Below are 25,194 nucleotides of genomic sequence, written 5' to 3'. Positions count from 1 at the left end.
GTGCAAATGATTAACATGCTCAGGTCCTAACTGAAAGGTCCAAAGTTCTAGTCCACTCAGAGGCACCTCAGAAGAAAGGCCTGGCAATCTACTTCCAAAAAATCAGCCTTTAAAAATCCTGTGGAACACAGCTCTACTCTGACACACACGAGGTTGCCACAACTTGTCAGCAACTGGGTTTTAATTTTTAGTACCTTGGAGTTTTTTTTGGAGGCCCTGTCTTTTCATTGAAATGAATGCTTTAACACACCTCCACTTTCGAATGTGAGATTTCATTCATATTCAGCTCTAATTTAGCAAAGATAATGATGTTATGGAGCTCTGGTGGAGTAGTGGTTAAGAGCTATGGCTGCTAACCAAAAGGTTGGCAGTTCAAACCCACCAGCTGCTTCTTAAAAACCCTACAGGGCAGTTCTACTCCGTCCTGTAGGGTTGCTATGAGTTGGAATCAACTGGATGGCAAAGGAGTATATTAAACTGTCTTTCACACCTTTGTAACCAGTTGCCTCAAGTTAACTGTGACTCACGGCAACCCCATGTGTGCAGAGTAGGACTGAGCTCCACAAGGTTTTCATGGCTGTGACTTTTCGGAAGCAGAATGCCAGGCCTTTCTTCCGAGGTACCTCTAGGTAGGTTCAAACCACCAGACTTTCAGTTAGAAGCCAAGTGCTTTACTTGTGCCACCCAGAGACTCCTCCCTGTCTTTGTACAGGCCATTTATTTGCCTACAAAGCTCTTCTTCTCCCTATACTCTAGCTTTTGCCTCAGGGAACACAGCCAAATGCAGGGACACCAAGTCCTCACCGAGAATGACAGCATCAGTGCCTGGAGTTGTACCTGTTTTCATGATTCTCCCTGCAGCAACTCAATCATCCAATTTGCAGAGAGAGAAGGATGAAGTAGACACAATGAGAGAAACAGAGATGACAGCTTGGTCTTGGACAGAGAGAGAGAGAGGCCTGGGAGGCAGCTGCCTTTGCTCTCTAACAGGTGGACGAGCAGGGGGTGCAAGGGTGGTTGACACTGGCTTTGCTTGTCTTAGAAAATCCTAACTCCATTTCTCACTGACAATCTTAGTTAGCTATGAATGCAAAAGAAGCCTCCAGAAATCAAACTGGGCGAAGGTTTATTTTTTTCAAACGTATATACTAACTAGGACTCACATCAAACGATGTATTCAAGGCCTCACTGTGTGGCTTTAATGGCTATACACGCTCTCTTTAAATCAGTATAATTTCTAAATCAAAATGATCTAAAACCAACAGGATGTTCACTCTCAGATAAATTATAATGGCTTCAACAACCCCAGATTCCTCGGGTGGTGCCAATAGTTAAGCTTGTGGCTACTAATCAAAAAGTTGGTGGTTCAAACCCACCCAGAGACACATTGGAAGAAAGGTGCTTCCAAAAGCTCACAGCCCTGAAAACCCTATGGAGCAGTTCTGCTCTGCCATGTGGGGTCGCCATGAGTTGGAACCGACTTGACATCAACTGTGTTTTCCAACAACCTTGTTTGTGCTCTAATTGGTGGAAGGGATTCTTTCTTCATTAATAACCCTGGTTAGAGATGGGAGCAATGAGAATCAGTGAGATTTTCCTGTATCCTCCTTGTTACGTTGGCTGTGCCTCAGGAAGAACATGAAGGCTCCTAAAAGGAGTCCCTGTGTGGTGTAAATGGTTAAGTGCTCCACTGCTAGCTGCAAGATTGGCAATTCGAACCCACCCAGAGGTGCCTCAGAAGACAGATCTGGCCATCTGCTTCTGAAAAGCCGGAGCCTTGAAAACCCTATGAGGCAGTTCTGCTCTGCACACGTTGGGTCACCAGGAGTCAGAATCGATTCGATGGCAACTAACAACAACAAGTTGGAGAGGAAAGAGAAGAACAAGTATCAGAGAAGGACGCCGACTCCCTGGGGTTGGCAGGGCCGTACCCTGAGCACAGACTTCATGGTGGGAAACATAATGGGGGGGGTCAGGTTGTACCTAAACCACCAGCTTTGTCGCCTCACAGACCCAGCGCTAGCACTCTGTGACCTTGGGTGAAATCCCTTACTTTCTCTAAGTCTTCATTTAATGTTTTGTCCCGTGAGAAATGGGGGTGGGAAACCCAATTTACACAAGATCCTTAAAAGGCTTACATGATATGAAAGAAGTAAAGCATTGAGCCCAGTAGCTAAACATCAGCTGTTCCTATTGTTCCAGTACTAGCTCTGCCACTTCCTGAGTGACCAGCAAAGGCTGGGTGAGCCGCTTGAACCTGGTTCCTCATTTGTAAAGTGGGGCTGTCCATACGTACTTGGTGAGGGGACTGAGAATGAACAGGCATGGGGGTGTGTGTAGAGTGTCAGGCCCATAGCATGTGATCAATCAATCTTTGTCGCTCCTCCCCACCCCAGCCCCTGCATGGGCTCAGAATTAGCAGGAAATCTGCCTCCTCATTGTTTAGATTGATCTCCATGTAGGTAGCTGCTGTATTCAGAGCCCTCTGGTAGAACTGGCCAGGCAAGAATTTAAAACACCATTTCACATTGCCTTCTAAAATGTGTCTTGACTGGGGGTGCAGTGGTTAAGAGCTCGGCTGTCAACCAAAAGGTCAGCAGTTCGAATCCAGTGGGGTAGTTCTACTCTGACCTATAGGGTCGCTATGAGTTGAAATTGACTTGATGGCGACGGGTTTGGTTTTTTTTTTTTTTTTGGTTTATGGGGTTAGAACGGTTGTGTTTGAGTCTATTCTGACTCATAGTGACCCTGTAGGATAGAGTAGAACTGCCCCATAGAGTTTCCAAGGAGCGCCCGGTGGATTTGAACTGCTGAACTTTTGGTCAGCAGCCGTAGCTCTTAACCACCATGCCACCAGGGTTTCCAGAAAGGTACCTAGGTGGCACAAACTGTTTGGGCTGGGCTATTAATTGAAAGGTGGGTGGTTCAAATCTGCCCAGCAGCACCATGGAAGAAAGGCCTGGCAACCTGCTTCCATAAAGATTACAGCCCAAAAAAAAAAAAACCCTACAGAGCTCAGTTCTACTCTGTAACACACGGGATCACCAAGAGTCAGAACTGACTTGACAGCAACAGGTTTGGTTTTGGTTTATGGGGTTAGAACATCATTCAGTCATTCCTTCCTCAAGCTATAACAATTTATTCCCACGCCCTATACTAACACAGGAAATACAGAGATCAGCAACAGTTAGTCTCCTAGGAGTGTACAATCTGTGGGGAGACTTCAAAGTAAGCAGAGGATTGTAATACAGAAGGAAGAATTGTCTGGGATCCGTGGGCGCCATGTCATCTGGAAGGGGGTCTTAGGGAAGGTGAGCCTGAGCAGGTAGCAGCTGAATCCAGAATAGCAATAGGGTGAAGGCTGAGACATTGACTAACCACACCAACAGGAAGGAGAACAAGGATAAGAATGGTGACGACAGAGGGAAGGGCATGTGGGAAAGTTCGTGGAGATGAGAGAGCCCAGTGCATCTGGGGACCTGTGTGTGCTTTGGCAGGTCCCAAACACACAGACTGTGTATATTGTGGGTTTGGGGATGAGGGCTGAGTATGGTGTTATAAGGATGGGGCTTCGAAGGCAAAGTGGGGTCAGATCACAACGGACCTGGTAAGGATTAGGTCATTTCCATATGGACTTTTCCGAATCATTGAAGGGTTTTTTGCAACTGTAAGATTTATTAGTGCACGTATTACATTAACTAAATTTAGAAATGAATAGGAAAATTCACTGCATTTATATATATTTTTTTATTATACAGCCATATTGACCTTTTTGGGGTGCACAGTTCTATGAATTCTGACACATGTACAGATTCATGTAACCACCACTACAAGCGAGATACAGAACAGTTCCGTTACCCCTCTGCCTTAGTTATCTAATGCTATTATAACAGAAATACCACTAGTGGGTGGCTGTAACAAACAGAAGTTTATTTTCTGACAGTTTAGGAGGATAGAATTCCGAATTCAGGGTGCCACCGTTAGGGGGAGGCTTTTTTTCTCTGTCTGCTCTGGGGGAAGGTCCTTGCCTCTTTTCAGCTTCTGTTCTGGTTCTCTGGAGATCTCATGTGGCGTGGCATCTATCTTCCCCCGTCTGTACTTGCTTGCTTGCTTAGCCTTCTTTTATAACTCATAAGAGACTGACTTAAGACACACCCTACACTCATATGCCTCATTAACACAACAAAGAAAACCCATTCGCAAATGAGATTATAACCACAGGTATACCTTCTGCCATCTAGTCAATTTCGACTCATAACAACCCTATATGATAGAGTAGAACTGCCCCATAGGGTTTCCAAGAGCCGGCTAGTGGATTCAAACCACTGACCTTTTGGGGGACACAATTCAATCCATAATACCCCCCAAGATATCTCAACTGATCATGGGGATGGCGCAGAGCTGGGCAGTTTTCTTCCTGTTGTGCACGTGGTCAGCCTGATTCTGCAGCAGCTAACAACAATAACAACATTTCATTGTATGGCTATACCACAGTCTGCTTCTCCATTCATGGAAGGGCTCTTTAGCTGCCAGAAGAAGAGATGGAAAGAGTCTGGACCCAGGCGAGGGAGATCAGTTGATCTATTTCAGGAAATAAAGAAAATGGTAGGGAGGCCGGAATAAAAGGGGGCAGTGGAGAGATTTCAAGGAGAGAAAACGGCAGGACATAATGGTTGATTAGAGGTGGGACTGAAGGGGGCAAAAAGAGTCTGGGGTAAAGCTCAGGTGTCTGTCTGGAGGACAAGGTAGGGTTACAAGATAGGGGATTCGGGAAGAGGAGTGTGATACAAATCATGTCAGACCCCCAGATTCGACTTCTCCACGGAAGCATGAAAATATGGAAACCTGGCACATAGCAAACAGAGGCCAATGAAGGGCAGATGATAAGGAACCTACTTTGTGTCAGGCACTGGGCTAGTGCTAAGTACAAAGATGACAAAGACACAGTTGCTGGCCCTGAGGAGTCAGACATGTGAGCAGATAATTTTTATATAATAGGAGAGGTATGCACTGGGCATCTCCAAAGACTACAGGACAGACCCTTAGCTCAGTCTGGGAGATCAGAGATGGCTTCCTGGAGGAGGTGAGCCTGACCTAAGGCTTGATGCTCGTCCTTTCCCTTGAAGAAAGCACTGTCTTCCCAATAGAATCACTTGCAATGTAAATATTAACTCGGTGGGATAACACTTGAACTCCTTGGCATCAGCAGCCAGTCCGCACTCTCTAACCAGTTCATCTGAAGCTGAGAATGAGGCTGGAAACATTTGAGTGGAGGATGGGATTGAAAGGGACTATGGTTGCTGAGTTATCTAACTGGAAAGCTGATTAAGGAACTCGAATCACCCAGGCAGGCTTTGAAAACTCAGATAACTGAGCCTCACTGCAGACCAAAAACACAGACTCTCAGAGAGTGAGGTGTTAAAAATAAAACAATAACAAACACCCCAGATGATTCTAATGTGAACTCATGGTAAGTCCTTGGAGTGCTGGATGGTTGGCCGTGGGCTTGAGGAATACTGAGTTACCTACTTCAATTTTTGCCACAGACATGATGTAAGTTCTCTTCCTCACCAATGCCAGCCATCGGTCATAAGGGAAAATGAGCATCATGAGGGAAACTGAGTCCAGCTCATCATTATTCCTGAAAAACCAACTCCAAGAGTAGGCTCCACTGACCGGTGGGTTAGGTGTCCTTAACAGTCACATCTCCGCCCCCCAAAACCAAGCCCGAACTCATTGCCGTGGAGTTGATTCTGACTCACGGCAACTGCGTGTGTGAGAGAGTAGAACTACTCCACAGGATTGTCTTTTTCGTTATCTTTACTGAAGCAGATCACCAGGACTCTCTTCCGTGGCCCTGCTGGGTGGGTTTGAACTGTCAACATTTAGTTTAGCACTCAAGTACACCACACGGGGACCTCAAATAATCCCACACCCAATGAAAAAGCACAAATTAAATGCATGAGTTTTATAACATAACAATAATAGCTGTGATATTTTGAGTTCTTCCTGAGTCCCAATTTCGCAAATACATAAAAATCTCTCACCTTTCTAACAACTCTGGGAGGTAATTGCAAGATAGACGCACTGTTACTTGGTCAAGTTTTCGTGTCTCCCAGTGGCCGAGCCGTCAGATTCCAAACCTCATTCTTTCCAGTCTATCGAATAAATGGTCTTGAAGGATCTGTAATGAGGACAAAAGTGGCCAGTCAGAAAAATGCCAAGGGGACCAGTGAGAAAAAGAATTATGACAATTAAGTGCATAATAAATTGGGTAGGGGAGATAATGGAAAATAAACAAACGAAGGAAGAAGTGGATGAATAGAATTTAGGGCAAGCCATCTATTAGCAAGGGAGACTCTGGAGTCTCAGGGAGTCTTTTGTGGAAACTAATAAGCCCAGCATTTCCTGACCCATATTGTATGGGTACAAGGCTGGTGTGCATGGTTAATCCTGAACACTCCTTACCCTAGCCGACTTTCCCAGGTCTTTTGACCTTAGGAAAACAAGTCTAAAGGGACTGGTCTGTCCCCTCCAGCTGCCCTAGTTGCCCATCAAATCCAGCCTTTGTTTTTCTTGCAGCTTCCTTGTCTCCGAGTGCGGCTTCTACCCTGTCTTGAATTGTTTTAGAGGCTGGAAGCTGACAGCTGAATCCAAGGCTTGAGACATAAACATTGACGGTACCAGCACATTGACCTACAAAATACATCAATTAATACACATAGGAAGAAGTGGGAGAATGAGAATGAGAAAAGAGGGCAAAAGATCATAGAAGCAGGAATAAAGGCATTGAGCTCAGAGCAAGCTGAGCAAAGAAATATAGACTAAAGATAAAGCGGCCAAAAGGTAGCTTTAAAACTGGCTGTGATGGGTCATAGTAACACGAGTTACCAGCCACTTCTCTCTTTTTTCTCAACTAGGGCCAAAAGAAAGGAGTTAAATATAGTCTGGAATTTAGGTTAGATAGAAAGAAGAGCTCTCTGAGAGTAAGCTTTATTTAATAAAGCAAAAGGCTATTGACAAGGCTATGTAAGTCACTCTCCCTGAATAATGTTAAGAGGCATAATGATTATTAAGCACCAACTATTTTATATGCTATAGGGAAAACCTGGTGGTGTAGTGGTTAAGTGCTATCTATGGCTGCTAACCAAGAGGTCAACAGTTCGAATCCACCAGGTGCTCCTTGGAAACTTTACGGGGCAGTTCTACTCAGCCTGTAGGGTCGCTATGAGTTGGAATCGACTACGGCAGTGGGTTTGGTTTGGGTTTTTATATGCTATAGAGTCGCTATGAGTCAGAATTGACTCGACAGTAGTGGGTTTGGGTTTTTTTTTTTTTTTTTTGGTTATATGCTTGGCAATGTACTAGGCAGTTCATATGTATTCATTACAGCACTAAATCTTTTTAGAAATTCTCCAAGGTGAATATTATTACCCACATTGTACAGAAAAGTAAGCAGGCTCAACGATGTTAGGGGACTTGCCAGGGACATATGTCGTGAGTGGTATGGCTGGGTGTAGACCACGTGCTGTTTGAAGTACGTGCTCTTGCCACCACATCTCCAGGAACCATGGTCTCAAATTGATTCAAACTAAGGAGGTGACCAAATCAACTCATTTGGGCCCCAACCCTGCCTTATCTTAGAGCCTGGGTGGATAAAAAGAGAAAGGAGAATAGAGGAGCTGAGAGTGACTTTCTAGGGGGCAAGTCTCCTGGAACTGCCCCCAGCACAAAACAAAGGAAAACCTCCACCTATTTATTTCTGGGTAAATCCTTTCAGATTTGAATAACTGGTATTAGTGCACATTTTAGTCTTTCCAAGCACTGTCCTGCACACGGTTCTCTGCATCTGCATTCAAATTCTGAGAGAAAGAACAGAGAGGCTCAGAGAAAGAGGCCAGTGGCCTTGCCCTGGGCCACGAGGTCTCCACTGGGCAGAAGGAGCAATGCTGCATCCCAGTTCCAAATGCAAGCAGAGGACGTGAGCAAAAATAGCAGGGTTAGGGCTTCTGAAAGTTCTCTCCTTCATAAAAGCAACAAGAAAACAGGCAAAAAAAGAAAGAAAGAAAAAAACCCAGAGAATTAACTTTTTCAGAACTTTGGAAACTAAGCAGTGGAGCCCTGGTGGCGCAGTAGTTAAAGTGCTTGGCTGCTAACTGAAAGGTTGGCAGTTCGAGCTCACCAATTTTTCTCCCAGAGAAAGATATGTTGGTCTGCTTCTGTAAAGATTACAGCCTTAGAAACCTTATGCGGGAGTTCTGCTGTGTCCTACAGAGTCACCATGAGTTAGAATCAACTTGACAGCAATGGTTTGGTAACTAACCAAAGGTTGGCAGTATTCCTGAGCCCCTTCTCCAGCTCCATGGTAGCCTTAAAAAACAGCAGCCCTGGTGGGAATGTAAAATGGTACAACCACTTTGGAAATCTATCTGGCATTTTCTTAAAAAGTTAGAAATAGAACTACCATACAACCCAGAAATCCCACTCCTCGGAATATACCCTGGAGAAATAAGAGCCTTTACATGAACAGATATATGCACACCCATGTTTATTGCAGCTCTGTTTACAATAGCAGCAAAAAGCTGGAAGCAACCAAGGTGTCCATCAATGGATGAATGGTTAAATAAATTATGGTATATTCACACCATGGAATACTACGCATTGAAAAAGAACAGTGACGAATCTGTGAAACATTTCATAACATGGAGGAACCTGGAAGGCATTATGCTCAGTGAAATTAGTCAGTTGCAAAAGGACAAATATTGTATAAGACCAGTATTATAAGATCTTGAGAAATAGTGTAAACTGAGAAGAACACATTCTTTTGTGGTTACGAGAGGGGGGAGGGGGGAGAGGGTTATTTACTGATTAGATAGTAGATAAGAACTACTTTAGGTGAAGGGAAGGACAATACTCAATACAGGGAAGGTCAGCTCAACTGGACTGGACCAAAAGCAAAGAAGTTTCCGGGATAAACTGAATGCTTCGAAGGTCAGCGGAGCAAGGGCAGGGGTTTTGGGGACTATGGCTTAAGGGAACTTCAAAGTCAATTGGCAAAATAAATTCTATTAAGAAAATATTCCGCATACCACTTTGAAGTGTGGCATCTGAGCTCTTAAATGCTAACAAGTAGCCATCTAAGATGCATCAATTGGTCTCAACCCACCTGGATCAAAGGAGAATGAAGAACACCAAGGTCTCACGATAACTATGAGCCCAAGAGACAGAAAGGGCCACATGAACTAGAGACTTACATCATCCTGAGACCAGAAGAACTAGATGGTGCCCGGCCACAACCAATGACTGCCCTGACAGGGAACACAACAGAGAACCCCTGAGGGAGCAGGAGAACAGTGGGATGCAGACCCCAAATTCTCAGAAAAAGACCAGACTTAATGGTCTGACTGAGACTAGAAGAATCCCAGAGGTCATGGTCCCCAAGCCTTCTGTTGGCCCAGGACAGGAACCATTCCCGAAGACAACTCATCAGACATAGAAGGGACTGGACAATGGGTTGGAGAGAGATGCTGATGAAGAGTGAGCTACTTGTATCAGGTGAACACTTGAGACTGTGTTGGCATCTCCTGTCTGGAGGGGAGATGGGAGGGTAGAGAGGGTTAGAAACTGACAAAATTGTCATGAAAGGAGAGACTGGAAGGAGTGAGCGGGCTGACTCATTAGGGGGAAAGTAAATGGGAGTATGTAGTAAGGTGTATACAAGTTTATACGTGACAGACTGACTTGATTTATAAACTTTAACTTAAAGCACAATAAAAATTATTAAAACAAAACAAAACAAAAAACCAGCAGTCTAAAATCACAGTGAAAACCAGCAGCTTGGCAGGCACCAGAGGGGGCAGAACAGGGTTAGAACACGGTTAAAGCTTCATTCCCAGAAAATTGTCACTATTTGATCTGTCCAGTGGTTCCCTGGAAGATCCCACTTGTAAGGCTGTCTTTACTTGATATATTACTAGAAACAAAAAAGGACATCCATCAAGAAAATATAACAGTTATAAACTTCTATGCACCCAACAGCAGATCCCCAAAATACATGACATAAAAACTGATAGAATTAAAAATAGAAATAGACAATTTGACAATAATAGAGGCTTCAATATCCCATTCTTAATAATGGATAGCACAGATAGAAAAGTGATCAATAAAGAAAAAGAAGGTGAAACAACACTCTAAACCACCTTAAACTGACATATATCTATGGAATGCTCCACCCAACAATAGCAGTATACACATTCTTCTCAAGTGCATATGAAACATTCTCCAGGATACTTTAGGCCATAACACAAGTTGAAATAAATTTAAAAGCACTGAAGTCATACAAAGTATGTTCTCTGACCACAATGAAGTGAAATCAGAAACCAACAACAGAAGGGCAATTGGGAAATTCACAAATATATGGAAATTAAACAACACACTTCTAAACAACCAATGAAAAATCACAAGGAAAATCAGAAATACTTTTCGATGAATGAAAACAAAAATCCAATGTCACAAAACTTGTGATGCAGCTAAAGTAGAGCTTAGAGGGAAATTCATAGCTATAAACATCTATATTGAAAAAGAAGAAAGGTCCCAAACCAATAACCTAATCTTCCGCTTTAAGAAACTGGAAAAGAAGGGTTAGACTAAATCCAAAGTGAGCAGAAAGATGGAAACAAGAATAGAAAAACAGTAGTGAAAATCAACAAAACTGAAAGTTGATTCTTTGAAAAGACTAACAAAATTAACAAATCTTTAGCTAGACTGGCCAAGAAAAAAGAGAGAGAAGGCTCAAATTACTAAAATCAGGAATAACAGAAGGTACACTACTCCCAATCTTACAAAAAAAAAAAATGATTATAAGAGCATACTATGAGCCAGCAAATTAGATATAACCTATGTAAAATTAACAAACTTCTAGAAAGAAAAAAACTACCAAAATGAGTTCAAAAGAAATAGAGAATGCAAATATAGCTGTAACGAGTAAAGAGATTGAATTAGTAATCAAAAAAACTTCCTGCACAGGAAGCCCAAGACCAACAGCAAAAAGAAAAGAACAATAGATTCATAATAGACTGATGGCAGGACAAAGGGGTAGAATTTCAGGCCCTCAATTATCCTTCCTTTTTAAGCCGATTATCTTTTATGTCTTCCAATCTTATTTCTAAACCTGATTAGCTGCCCCATGCACCCTATACCTTGGGTCAGTGACTTTTAACCAGTGAACATCCACCAGAATCTTCTGGAGGGCTTGTTACAACACAGATTGCTGGGCCCCACCCTCGAGTTTCTGGTTCAGTGGATCTAGGGTAAGGCTTGATAATATTATATACCTAACGAGTTAAGACTCACGGAAGCAGCAGCCAAGAAATCAAAAGATGCATGGCATTGGCCAAATCTGCTGCAAAAGACCTCTTTGAAGTGTTGAAAACCAAAGATGTCACCTTGAAGACTAAGGTGCGCCTGATCCAAGCCATGGTGTTTTCAATCACCTCCTATGCATGTGAAAGCTGGACAATAAATAAGGAAGACCGAAGAAGAATTGATGCCTTTGAATTATGATGTTGGCGAAAAATATTGAATATACCACAGACTGCCAAAAGAATGAACAAATTTGCCTGGGAAGAAGTACAACCAGGATGCTCCTTAGAAGCAGAGATGGTGAGACTACGTCTTACATACTTTGGACATATTATCAGGAGGAATCAGTCCCTGGAGAAGGACATCATTCTTGGTAAAGCAGTGGGCCATGGAAAAGGAAGAAGATCCTCAATGAGATGGACTGGCACAGTGGCTGCAACAATGGGCTCAAGCATAGCAACGATTGTGAAGATGGCGCAGGACCAGGCAGTGTTTTGTTCTGTTGTACATAGGGTCTCTGTGAGTTGGAATTGACTCACTGGAATTGACTCGACAGCACCTAACAACAACACAAGGAGCTCTGGTGGTTTGAATCCACCAGCTGCTCTGAGGGAAAAAGATGTGACAGTCTGCTTCCATAAAGATTTTAGCCTTGGAAACCCTACAGGGCAGTCCTACAGGGCCACTATGAGTAGCATTCTCTGTAGTGTAAATGGTTAATGTGCTCAGTTGCTAACCAAAAGGCTGGAGATTTGAGCCCACCTCAGAGACCCCGGTGGTATAATGGTTAAGAGCTACCGCTGCTAACCGAAAGGTCGGCAGTTTGAATCCACCAGGTACTCTCTGGAAACTCTATAGGGCAGTTCTACTCTGTCCTATAGGGTTGCTACGAGTCAGAATTGACTCAAGCACAATGGGTTTGGTTTTTGGTTTTTACAAGCACCTCAGAAGAAAAGTCTGACAATCTACTTCTGCTCTAGGGTAAAAACATCACAAAGTTGAGTAAAGCAAAAAGAAAGATTTTATTTTGCATATGTTCAAAGAGGCAAAAGTGGGAAATGGACAAGCATGCTGCCAGAGCAGAGTCTGTCTGAGTCTGAGAAACAGTACAGAGTCATCAGTATTATTAACATCACAAATGAACAAAACCAGCGAAAGCTTCACCTTTTCACAGGTGGCTAAAAACTGCCAAACCACCATGAGTCTACATTTTGAATTGTCTTTCTCAATAATCATTGGTATAGTTTTCAGTAAGGACGGTCAGAAAAGTTCACTGGTCCAACAAATCTTGCTATTTACTAAATATTGAAAAAAAAAAAGACAGGAGCTGAAAGTCTTTTGTGCTCCGTTTTATTTATGTGAAATTTCTCTAAAAGATGTTTTCCAAAGTTGTCCTACCTATTGTCTTCATACCTCAGTGCCCAGTTGATGTGTCCTTGTGAGTCCACTTTCTAAAAAAAAAAAAACAGAAAACCAAACCCATTGTTTTTGAGTCTATTCTAACTCACAGCGATCCTATAGAGCAGAGTAGAACTGTCCCATAGGGTTTCCAAGGAGCAGCTGGTGGATTCGAACTGCTGACCTTTTGGTTAGCAGCTGTAGCTCTTAAGCACTGTGCCACCAGGGCTCTGGGTCACATTCTAGGACAGGTAATAATGGTTCCAATATTATCTCTAAATCACTTCCAAAAAATCATCATTGAAAACCCTGGGGAGCACAGTTCTACTCTGACACACACTGGGTCACATGAGTCAGAATCGACTCAACAGCAGCTGGTCAGCGTTCTCTGCTAGGACAATAATAATTTGATGTAAGTATTCATGTTTAATTTATCTTCACATGGCTCCACAGTGCTTCACCTGTACTAAGCAAGCTATGAATATTTATTTGTTAAGTGAATGGAAAATAAGAAAATGCTCAGTGCAGAAAAAGACAGCAAGGTTTAAGCAGAGAAAAAAGAAAGAGAAAAAGGGAGAGAATAAACATGGTAAATTGGGATGGGCGGGGGGAGAATGCTTGCAGAAAGGAAAGTTTGTTTTCGTTTTGGGTAACTTTTTTTTTAATTTTATTTTTGGTGAAAATATATACAGCAAAACCTGCTGCCATCACACAGTTTCTAGACGTAATGATCAGTGACATTGGTTACATTCTTTACATTGTATCAACATTTTCCTTATTTCTTTTCTAGTTGTTTCACTTCCATTGACTTCATCTCCCTGCTCCCCAACCTTCTCATCTGTGCTTTAAAGTAGCTGTCGATCCTTTGGTTTTATACAGGTAATTTCTTTTTAAAGAAACACAATACTCAAAGGTAACATCTTTACTCCTTAGTCTAAACTATTAATTTAAAGGTGACGTTAGGGGACAGTTTCAATTCAAGGTTTGAAGAGCAACTCATGGTCATAGTCTCAGGTACTCCTCCAGCCTCAATAGGCCCAGTAAGTTTGGATTCTTTATGAATTTGAAGTTCTGTTCCACATTCTTCTCTCTCTCTCTTTTTTTTTTTTTTTTTAATCATTTATTGTGTTCCTGATCAGAACGTTCAGTAGTGATAGCCGGGCACCATCTACTTCTTCTGGTCTCAAGATGGAGGAAGCAGTGGTTCATGTAGACAATTAGTCCTGCAGTCCAGTTCCTTCTGTGATTCTTGGATTTCCTTCTTTCTCTTTTGTTCCAGACAAATAAAGGCCATGAGTTGTATCTTAGATGGCCACTAGTAAGCTTTTAAGACCTCAGGCACTACAGGGAGGTAGAACATAAATTTTAAGAACTATATTGTGTCAGGTAACTGGATTGTCCCATGAAACCGTGGCTCTTAGCCACCAAACCAAGAGAACTAACCCCACGAGGTGATTGGTGATTGGTTATGTCTAATTAGTATCAGCATCTGTAAATCCCTCCCCCCACCTTTTTGGTTGTTGTCATTATTGCAAAACCAAGGAAATTTTATTTTGCCAACTAAATGGAAAGCAAAAATAGTCCAGGTCTTCCCAGCTGTACTGTTAGTCTGTTTTCTTGCAGCTGTGCTAGAATTGCTTTTTTTAAATTTTTCCCACCAGACTGTAATTGCTAATCACCATGCCAGTAGGGTTTTTGTGATTAAAAAAGAAAAAGATTAATGACTTTAATTCCCAAATACTTATGGTGTAAGTGTGGAGGCATGCCATGTTGTACTGTGTTGACTGGAAATCATACTGCATTTTTTTACCTGATTAAAGATCAAGACACCTTGCCACTGAGAATTAGATAGTGGTATTATAATTTTTTTTTTTTATTATAAAAGCAAGGATTGAAGAAATGGCAGTTAATTCTAGAATTAGTTTTCTATGCATCAGATTTTAAACCAATATTTATAAAATGATTCCAATATGTATTTTCTTATTACATTTATGGTCCTACTTCCCCAGCATAATTTCTGGGCATAATTTCTGACTTTTTCATCTTAGCTTGATTGTACATTAGGATGACCTTTATTTAAGCCTAAAAAAAACACAAAAAAATCAGTCACTATTGAGTGAGTCGACTCCGACTCATGGCAACCCTATGTGTTTCAGAGTGGAACTGTGTTCCACAGGGTTTTCAATGGTTAATTTTTTGGGAAGTAGATCCCCAGGCCTTTCTTCTGAGGTGCCCCTGGGTGGATTTGAACCTCCAACTTTCTGGTTAGCAAGTAGAGCTCAGTAACCGTTGGCACCCCCCAGGAACTCATTCAGGCCTAACAATAAGCAGTAAGGTCCTTTGTCTGCCATGTTTTCCCCTGTGGGCTGACAGTGAGCTTTTCCAGTGCTTTTCTGAAAAGGTCCTGGGCCCTGAAGATACAGCTGTACTGCAAAACCATCAGCTAAGAAGAGAAGCAAACCACAAGGAGCCCAAGGGTTTCTGCTCGAACACGTGCCCGTGGCATCGGCCTACTTTGGGTCATGGATGCCATCCTGGGCTTGTTAGGTTCAGCTGTTTGCCATTTTCATTTGCTTGCTGTTTGGATACTTCAGGCATTTTACCAGTACTGGTTGCTGCTGGGAGCCCTGTTGGCGAAATGATTAAGAGTTCAGGCTGCTAACCATAAGACTGGTGGTTTGAATCCACCAGCTGCTCCTTGGAAACAATTTGGGGCAGTTCTACTCTGTCCTATAGGGTTGCTATGAGTCAGAATCAACTCGACAGCAACGGGTTTTTTTTTTTTTTTTTTTTGGAGTTGTTGTTGAGTGGACTACAACTCATGGCCACCCCATGTGTGTCAGAGCAGAACTATGCTCCATACAGTTTTCAATGGCCAATTTTTCAGAAGTAGATCATCAGGCCTTTCTTTCTATGCACCTTTGGGTAGACTTGAACCTACAACCGTTTGGTTAGCAATGAGTGTGTTAAGCATTTGCACAACGTGGGGACTCCTTAGGCACTTTTGGCAGGGTCTATTGTGTTATTGGGAAACCCTGGTGGCATAGTGGTTAAGTGTTATGGCTGTGAACCAAAAGGTCGGCAGGTTGAATCTACCAGGAGCTCCTTGGAAATTCTATGGGGCACTCCTACTCTGTCCTATAAGGTCGCTAGGAGTCGGAATTGACTCGTTGGCAACAGGTTTGGGTTTTTTTGTATATTGTGTTATTCTAGTCTCTGGGTAGCACGTCACTTAGATTTCTAACCGATTGGCGATTTGAACACACCCAGAGGCACGGTCAAATGCTCTGGCTACTAACCAAAAGGTCAGCAGTTCAAATCTACCAGGTGCTCCCTGGAAATTCTATGGGGCAGTTCTACTCTGACCTATGAATCAGAATTGACTAAACAGCAATGGGTTTGGATTTTTTTTTTTAAGAGGCACCTCAGAAGACAGGCCGGGTGATCTGCTTCCAAAAGGTCGCAGCCTTGAAAACCCTATGGAGCAATTCTACTCTGACACACATGCAGTCACTGTGAGTTGGAATTGTCTCCATAGCAACTGGTTTAGTTTCTTGTGTTATCCAGATGTTTCCATTTCCAGGTGCACTACCAGAGCATTCTAAGCACCGGACATGTGTGGCTCTAACAGTACATAGGAAATTGAGAAAGTCGTGAGAGCAGGCCTGAAAAATTTATTAGGCCCTCACTAAATCTTCATCTTTTAAAATCATTTCTCCAAGGTGTGGTTGCACCTGGAAGAACTGGAAATCAACCAGTTATAAACCCAACACTCTAAAATGAAGCGTGCCCAGAAATCACGCAGTGTTCCTTGTCTCTTCTGTGAATGACACCTTAGCCGTCAAATTCTCCCTTGCTCCTAGGGGATATTCCAGATAAGAATTTGGAGTTCTTACTAAACAGCCTTACACAAGACCTTTCTCGAGACTCTTTGCATTGTATACAAATTGATTTCTAAAAAACTTCCCTACATCTGTCTGGGGAAAATATGTCTGAGTGTGTCTATTCGGCAAAGAAGGGTATAGATTTTTGTCCTAATTGGTACTTTGGGGAGATTCAAAGTATGGTTGCCTCTGGACGAAATTTAACCCAGATGCTGAGAACTCTGGAGGAAGCTGGATATGAACCTATTCAAAGACTGAGAGAATTAAGTATTTTGATGTACAGACCGGAAGAGAGCTAGAGGTGGCACTAAGCTGGACATCAGCTGCCACCTGTCTCTGTGAGGACTTCCAATCCTTGGTGACCCTGCGTAGCCATAATTTGGTCAGAGATGCTGAAGGGCAGCCTAACTAAGATAAAGTAGCATTAAAACTTGGAAAGAAATAGGATTTTTTGTACCAAAAATTCTTTCTCTTCCTTTTAAACATAGTATTTTAACATTTTGGAAAATAAAACCCGTAACTACACATATAGCAACCAGCTGCTGTAGAGTTGATTCCAGCTCGTGGTGACCCCATGTGTGTTAGAGTCGAACTGTGCTCCCTAGGGTTTTCAGTGGCTGATTTTTTTGAAGTCTTTCTTCCAATGTGCCTTTGGGTAAACCCAAACCTCCAACTTTTTGGTTAGAGCTAAGTGCCTTAACCATTTCCACCACCCAGAAACACCACAGATATAGTAGACTATCTGTTTTTTGATCTGTCAAGTAGCAACCCTCCTTCTGGGAACTTCTTCCATCACGTCAACCCTACAAATTTCCACGGGCTCACCCGTGTGCTTATATAACGCGGCTTTCCACCTTTAATTGAACAAAAGGTAGTGGTTGTGATTCTCTCCTCTGGGATAATTTAAACTTGAACTTGATTCCAGGGATAATTGTCAATGTCTGTAACCGATGAGGCCAGGGCATCCATCGATCAGAAGACATTGACTGAAAAACAACTGATTTTGGCACGCCAGTGCATTTTGGCTGAATTTTGCCTTATTTGAGAAGAGAAATTTCAGAGGCCTCTTCGGAGGCAGAGGTTGGAAGTAAGATTTGGGGAGGCCATGTTTTCTGCTTACAGACAAAGCCAATCGGTAGTGGACAGGAATGAGGCCAAAGGCGGAAACTAGAGATAGAAAGTGACTCCTTACAGTGTTAAAACTCCCGGTCCAATTGTTCCAATGGGCCAGCTGTATCCTTGCTCTTTGAGAGCTTCATTTCTCAACTCTTCCTTGGGATCTGTGAGCAAATAAATTCCTTTTTTGGCCTAAGTTAGTTCTAGTTCATTTTTTCCCCATTATAATGGAGTAAAGCTGGACAATGAATAAGGAAGACTAAATAATTGACGTCTTTGAACTGTGGTGTTGGCTAAGAATATTGAATATACAGTGGACTGCCAAAAGAACGAACAAATTTGTCTTGGAAGAAGTACAACCAGAATGCTTCTTAGAAGCAAGAATGGTGAATCTATGTCTCACACACTTTGGACATGTTATCAGGAGGGACCAGTCCCTGGAGAAGGACATCATGCTTGGTAACGTAGAGGGTCATCAAAAAAGAAGAAGGTCTTCAACGAAATGGATTGACACAGTGGCTGCAATGATGGGCTCAAGCATAACAACGATTGTGAGGGTGGCACAGTGTTTCATTCTGTTGTACATAGGGATGCTATAAGTTGGAATCAACTCCTCGGTACCTAACAACAACAACAATGGAGTCTTAACTGATACAACAATAAACAACTACATTCTTACTTGTTGCCTTTCAGTTTTGCCCAACAGGTATGCATAATTTTATTCTATTGTGGTAAATGTTTCTGTAACAAAACATTTGACATTTTGCCAATCTTCACGTGTACAGTTCAGTGACATTAATTATGTCCATCATGTTGTTCAACCATCGCCCTTATCTGTTCCCAAATTATTTGCATCATTTTTTACATAGTTGTAACTAGCAGGATTCTGTATTCTACTTTCTTTTACTTAGTAGTATATGATTAATATTTAAATTTTTATTATATTTGATATATTAAATATCTTAAATTATATAAAAAATGAACAATAATTAATCAACAAATATATTATTTGGTACAGTACATAACAGGACATGTTGCCAGATAATAGCGAGAGTAGCCACTTTAATGTTTGTATAATAATCCATTTTATTGCTATGCCAGTTAAGAACTATCTTTTACTGAGTGTTTTGTTGTTGTTGTTAGGCGCCATAGAGTCCATTTTTGACTCACAGCATCCCCACGTGACAGAGTAGAACTGTCCCATCAGGTTTTCTAGGCTGTAATCTTTGTGGTAGCAGATCGCCAGGTTAATCTTTCAGTTAGCCCCCAAACGTTTAACCGTTGCACCACAAGTGCTCCTTCTTTCTGTTTTATGTACTGTATATAAAAAAAATATTATAAGAATCCCTGGTGGCACAGTGGTTAAGTGTTCAGCTGCTAAGTGAAAGATTGGTGGTTCGAACCCCAGGTACTCCGAGGGAGAAAGATCATGGCAATCTGCTTCCATAAAGATTACAGCCTTAGAAACCCTGTGGGGCAGTTCTACTCCGCCCTATAGGACCACTGTCAGTCGGAATCGACATGACAGCAATGAGTTTGAGTTGGTAAATATATATATTCCTCAAAACAACCATATAATTTGAGAACTGGCTTAAAGAGGTAGGGTTGTGTGCTCAAAATCACATAGAAAGGAATTGACTAAGTCTTTGTCTGTAGCATTCCAAAGCCTTCCCTTCTCTACCACGTAGCGTGGCATCTAACTATTGTGGTTTACTATAGCAATCCCACCGTTGGCTGACGTCTACGTTGTTGTGTTGTTGTTGGGTGCTGTTCAGTTGATTTTCAGCTCATAGTGACCCCGTGTGATAGAGTAGAACTTCCCCACGGAGTTTTCTTGGCTGTGATCTTTATGGAAGCAGATTGCCAGGTCTTTCTTCTGCAGAGACACTGGGTGGGTTCGAGCAGCTAACCTTTTGGTTAGACGTCTATGTTACTTTCTGGTTTTTGGACGCTTTGGATTGAATTGGAAACCCTGGTGGCGTAGTGGTTATGAGCTATGGCTGCTAACCAAAAGGTTGGAGGTTCAAATCCACCAGACACTCCTTGGAAACTCTATGGGGCAGTTCTTCTCTGCCCTATAGGGTCAACTGGATTGAATTAGATATTTGCTTCAGTTGACTTCAGAATTGCTGTTTGTAACTGCAAAAAACCTTTAATCTAAAGATATACACCTTATGTCAACTTGTTAGGCTCTTTTATGTTGGGTCCAGTTAGTTTCCCTTTATTAATTTACTCAATAAATATTTATTGAACAGCCTGCATGTGTTAGATGTTAACACCTTGTGCAAATGTGATGAAAGATAATATCCTTGGGGCTATTAAGGTGATTCAGCCATGAGTCCTGTCTGGACCTTTTAGTCTAATAGAGCAGTGTCTTAGTTTGCTAGTGCTGCTGTAACAGGCATACAAGTGGGTGGCTTTAAAGGACAGAAGTTTAATTTCTCACAGTTCAGGAAACTAGAGGTCTGAATTCAGGGCACTGGCTCTAGGGGGGAAACGCTGGTGGTGTAGTGGTTAAGAGTTCAGCTGCTAACCAAATGGTCGGCAGTTCTAATCCACCAGGTTCTCCTCAGAAACTGTGTGGCAGTTCTACTCCATCCTATAGGGTCACTATGAGTCCGAATTGACTCGACGGCAGCAAGTTTAGTTTTTTGGGTTGACTCTAGGGGAAGGCTCTCCATCTGTCGATTGTGGGAGAAGATCCTTGTCTCTTTCAGTTTCTGTAGTCCTGGTGTTCCTTGGTTACTTGGTGGTCTTCACGTGGGTTCTATTTCCCCTTCCCTTTTTGTGCTTGCTTGTCTCTGTGTCTGTGCTGCTCCTGACATATCAGAAGTGATGACGTTTAGGACACACCCTACACTGCTACGGCCTCATTAACATGACAAAGAAAGCACTATTCCTAAGAGGGATCACATCCACATGCATAGGGGTTAGGATTCCAATATCTATCTTAAGGGACATAATTCAATCCATAACAAGAAGACAAAATAGCACAAATCATCACAATAGAAAAAAGTTTTAAAGGAAAAAGTACTTTAAGATTAAATATTGTGGAACTTCAGAAGCGGGAAAGATGACTTGCAGCTGGGTGGGCTGGAGGAGACTTCAGGGAGGAGACGGTGTGGAAGCTGGGATCTGAGCCAGGGCAGTTTTGAACCCGGGGAGGACAGGGGCATTTCAGGAGGAGAGGACAGCATCCATGCTGCAGACAGAGGACGAGAAGGCTAGTGTTCTCCAAAAGGAAGCTCCAAATGAGGGCCCAGACATCTCCAAACAGGAGGAGGGAAAAGAAGTCAGTGCCGTAATTTATCAAACTGAACTGTGTTATTAAGTCAGAAGATAAGGAGTTTGTTTTCCTTTCAGATAACACATATTACCTTTACTCACTTCCCATTCATTCCTCCATCCGCTGCAATCTGACTTGTAAAATCAACAACAAAAAAACCCTCCTAGTTACCAAATCCAGTGGTCCCTGTTCAGTTTGCATCCCACTTACCTTTCTGTGGCATTCTACGTGATTATCCTTTCTCCTCCTTAAAACTTTCTCCTCCCCTGGCTCTGGGACACCCCTTTCTTCCGGTTTTCCTCTCATCTCCTCCCTGATCTTCTCCCAAATCCTCACTTCCTTGCTCCGTGCCCCTCCTGTGTTTCCATGTGTCCTGTTCTTGGTCCTCTTTTCTCTCTATTCACTCCCATTTTTCAGCTACTGCCTACTTGTGAGGAAACCCTGGTGGTGCAGTGGTTAAGAGCTACAGCTGCTAACTAAGAGCAATTCGAATCCACCAGGTGCTCCTTGGAAACTCTATGGGGCAGTTCTACTCTGTCTTGTAGGGTCGATATGAGTCGGGATCTACTTGACAGCAGTGGGTTTGTTTTTATTTTGTTTTTTGCATACTTGCGAATCTCTTCCAAATATATATTTCCAGCCAATTGCTCTCCTAGTATTTTTCAGTCTCCATCTGATTGTCCTGCAGGTTTCTCAAACTCAGGAACCAGATTCATTTTCTTTTTTAAAACCTACATTCACTTCCTATATAATTGCAATGAGTCTCGTAGCTTTAAACGCAATGTATATACTGATGATTCCAGAATGTGTGTCTCTGGCTTGCACTGTGCCCCTGAACTCCAGAGTCTTGTACTTGCCTACTTGTACTTGTCCCTCTTCTTGGATGTTGGATAGTTGCCTCAGACTTAATGTCACTAAGGCTGCACTCTGTATTTCCCCTTAAACCTGCTCCTCCTGTAGTGCCCCCACCTCAGTTCATGGTGACTCCAACTTTCCAAGTACTCAGATGAAAAACACTAACGTCATCCTTGGCTCCTCTTTTCCTCTTACCTTCTGAATCTGGTCAAACAATAAACCCTGCAGGTTCTACTTCCCATATCTAGTCAGAACTGGGCCACCCCTCACCATCCCCATTGCCACACCCATAGTCCGAACCATATTATCTTTTGTTTGGATGATTGCAATAGATCCTAAATTGGCCTCCCTCTTTCTACCTTGACCTTTCCTCAGCATGTTCTCAACAAAGCAGATATGTTGAAACCTATTGTTTTGATTTGAATTGTGTCCCCCCAAAATGTGCGTCAATGTGGCTAGGCCATGATTCCCAATATTGTATAATTGTTTACCATTTTGTCCCTTGATGTGATTTTCCTATCTGCTATAAATCCTCCCTCTATGATGTTAATGAGACAGGATCAGAAAGTTATGTTAAGGCAGGACTCAATCTACAAGATTAGGTTGTATCTTGAGTCAATCTCTTTTGAGATAAAAAAGAGAGACGCAAGGGAGGGAAGGGGACCTCATTACCACCAAGCAAGAAGAGCCAGGAGTGTGTGAGTCCTTTGGATCCTGGGTCTCTTTGCTGAGAAGCTCCTACAGCAGGGGAAGATTGATGATAAGGACCTCCCCTCAGGGCTGAGAGAGTGAGAAAGGCTTCCCCTGGAGCTGGCACCCTAGATTTGGACTTCTAGCCTCCTAGACTAATGAAAGAATAAATTTCTCTTTGTTAGAGTCATCCACTTGTGATATTTCTGTTAAAGCAGCCCTAGATAACTAAGACAGTGTGTGTCAGTGTTGTATCCTTTCACCGTACTAATTCAATCTATATGTTGAGCAAATAATCCACGAAGCCGGACTATATGAAGAATGGTGCATCAGAATTGAAGGAAGACTCATTAACAACCTGCAATATGCAGATGACAGAACCTTACTTGCTGAAAGTGAAGAGGACTCGAAGCACTTTCTGATGAAGATCAAAGACTACAGCCTTCAGTATGGATCACACCTCAACATAAAGAAAGCAAAAATCCTCACAAATGGACCAATAAGCCACATCATGATAAACAGAGAAAATATTGAAGACGTCAAGGATTTCATTTTACTTGGATCCACAATCAACACCCATGGAAGCAGCAGTCAAGAAATCAAAAGATGCATTGCACTGGGCAAATCTGCTGCAAAAGACCTATTTAAAGTGTTAAAAACCAAAGATGCCACTTTAAGGACTGAGGTGCACCTAACCCAAGCCATACTATTTTCAATCACTTCATATGCATGCGAAAGCTGGAAATGAATAAGGAAGACCAGAGAAGAATTGATGCCTTTGAATTTTGATGCTGGTGAAGAATATTGAATATACCATGGAATGCCAAAAGAGTGAAGAAATCTGTCTTGGAAGAAGTACAGCCGGAATGCTCCTTAGGAGTAAGGATGGCAAGATGTGGCCTTATATACTTTGGATATGTTACCAGGAGGGACCAGTCCCTGGGAGAAGGGTAACATGTTTGGTAGAGGGTCAGCAAAAAAGAGGAAGACCATCAAGTAGATGGATTGACACAGAGGCTGCAACAATGGGCTCAAGCATAACAATGATTGTGAGGATGGTGCAGGATTGTGCAGTGTTTTGTTCTGTTGTACATAGGGTCGCTATGAGTTGGAACCGACCTGACAGCATTTAACAACAACATGGATATCAATGGGTGCATTTCCAAGTCCACATACATTCATATTTTTGTTGGGTGTTATATTAGCTTTCTATTGCTACTGTAACAAATAACCACAAACATAGTGGCTTAAAATAGCACACATTTATCTTAGGCTTCTGTAGGTCAGAAGTTTGGCACAGGTCTCACCAGACTGAAATCAAGAAGGCAGCAGGGCTGTGTTTCTTTCTGCAGGTTCTAGGGGAGGATTCGTTTCCTTGCTCATTAGGGTTGTTGCAAGAATTTGGTCTCTTGCTGCTGTAGGACCGAGATCCCTGTTTTCTTCATGGCTGTTGACTGAGGGTTGTTCCCACCTTCTAGAGGCCTCCACATTCCTTGGCTCATGGTCCTTTTCCTCCATCTTCAAAGTTAGCAACGGCAGGTTGAATCCTACTCAAACGTCATGCCTCTGACCCTTCATCTTTGCACCTGTCTCTGACCACAGAGGGTAAGGTTCTCCACTTGTATTTATGTGGTTAGATTGAGCTCACCCATTTAAATCAGGATAATCTCCTTACTTTAAGGTCTGTAATCTTATGCAGGGGAGAAAAGACCTGGCAATCTGCTCCCATAAAGACAACAGCCTGGAAAACACTATGGGTCAGTTCTACCCTGTCACACAGGGTTGCTATGAGTTGGAATTGACTTGGTGGCACACAACAACAACAGCAATGTTAATCACTAGGGGACTTGGTCGTGCAAGGGTTAAGCACTTAACTGCTAACTGAAATGTTGGCAGTTTGAACCCACTGGAGGCTCCACGGGGGAAATATCTGGCAATCTGCTCCCGTAAAGATTACTGCCTAGAAAACTGGATGAGGTAGTTCTACTCTGTTACATGGGGTCACTATGAGTGGAAAATTGACTTGATAACACCCAATAGCAACAATCTTAATCACATCTGTGAATTGCCTTTTGCCATGGGCTCACATGTTTAGGGGATTAGGATGTGGAAGGAAGGTGTCTTTATTCTGCCTCCCACAAATGTATACTTAGGAGTGCTGGGTCAGAAGGAGTCTGGTGGTGCAATGGTTAAGTACTTGGCTGCTATCCAAAAGGTCAGCAGTTGGGACCCATTCCTACTGGACAGCACACAACAACAACAGCTGGGTTATAGGGTGTGCATAAGTTCAACTATAGTAGATACTACCAGCAGTCTTTCCAAATATATCAACTTACACTCTCTCCAACAGTGTTTGAGAATCTAATTGCTTCATATCCTTGCCAATTCTCAGCCTCGGTAGCTTTTATCAATGTTAGCCCTTCTGCTGGGCATGTAGTGGTAGATAAACATGGGTTTAACTTGTATTTCCTTGATGATTAACCATGTAGAGCACTATTTCATATGCTTATTGGCTACTGTATGACCTCTTGTATGGCAGCCTGCTCAAGTCTTTTGCCCATTTTTTCTTTAATTGGGTTGAAAGTAGACCACTTTTTTGAACTG

This window comes from Elephas maximus, chromosome 1, assembly GCF_024166365.1.
Source record: "Elephas maximus indicus isolate mEleMax1 chromosome 1, mEleMax1 primary haplotype, whole genome shotgun sequence".
NCBI lineage: Eukaryota > Metazoa > Chordata > Mammalia > Proboscidea > Elephantidae > Elephas > Elephas maximus.
The sequence above is the reverse complement of the archived record's forward strand: the minus strand, read 5'-3'. Positions refer to the sequence as shown.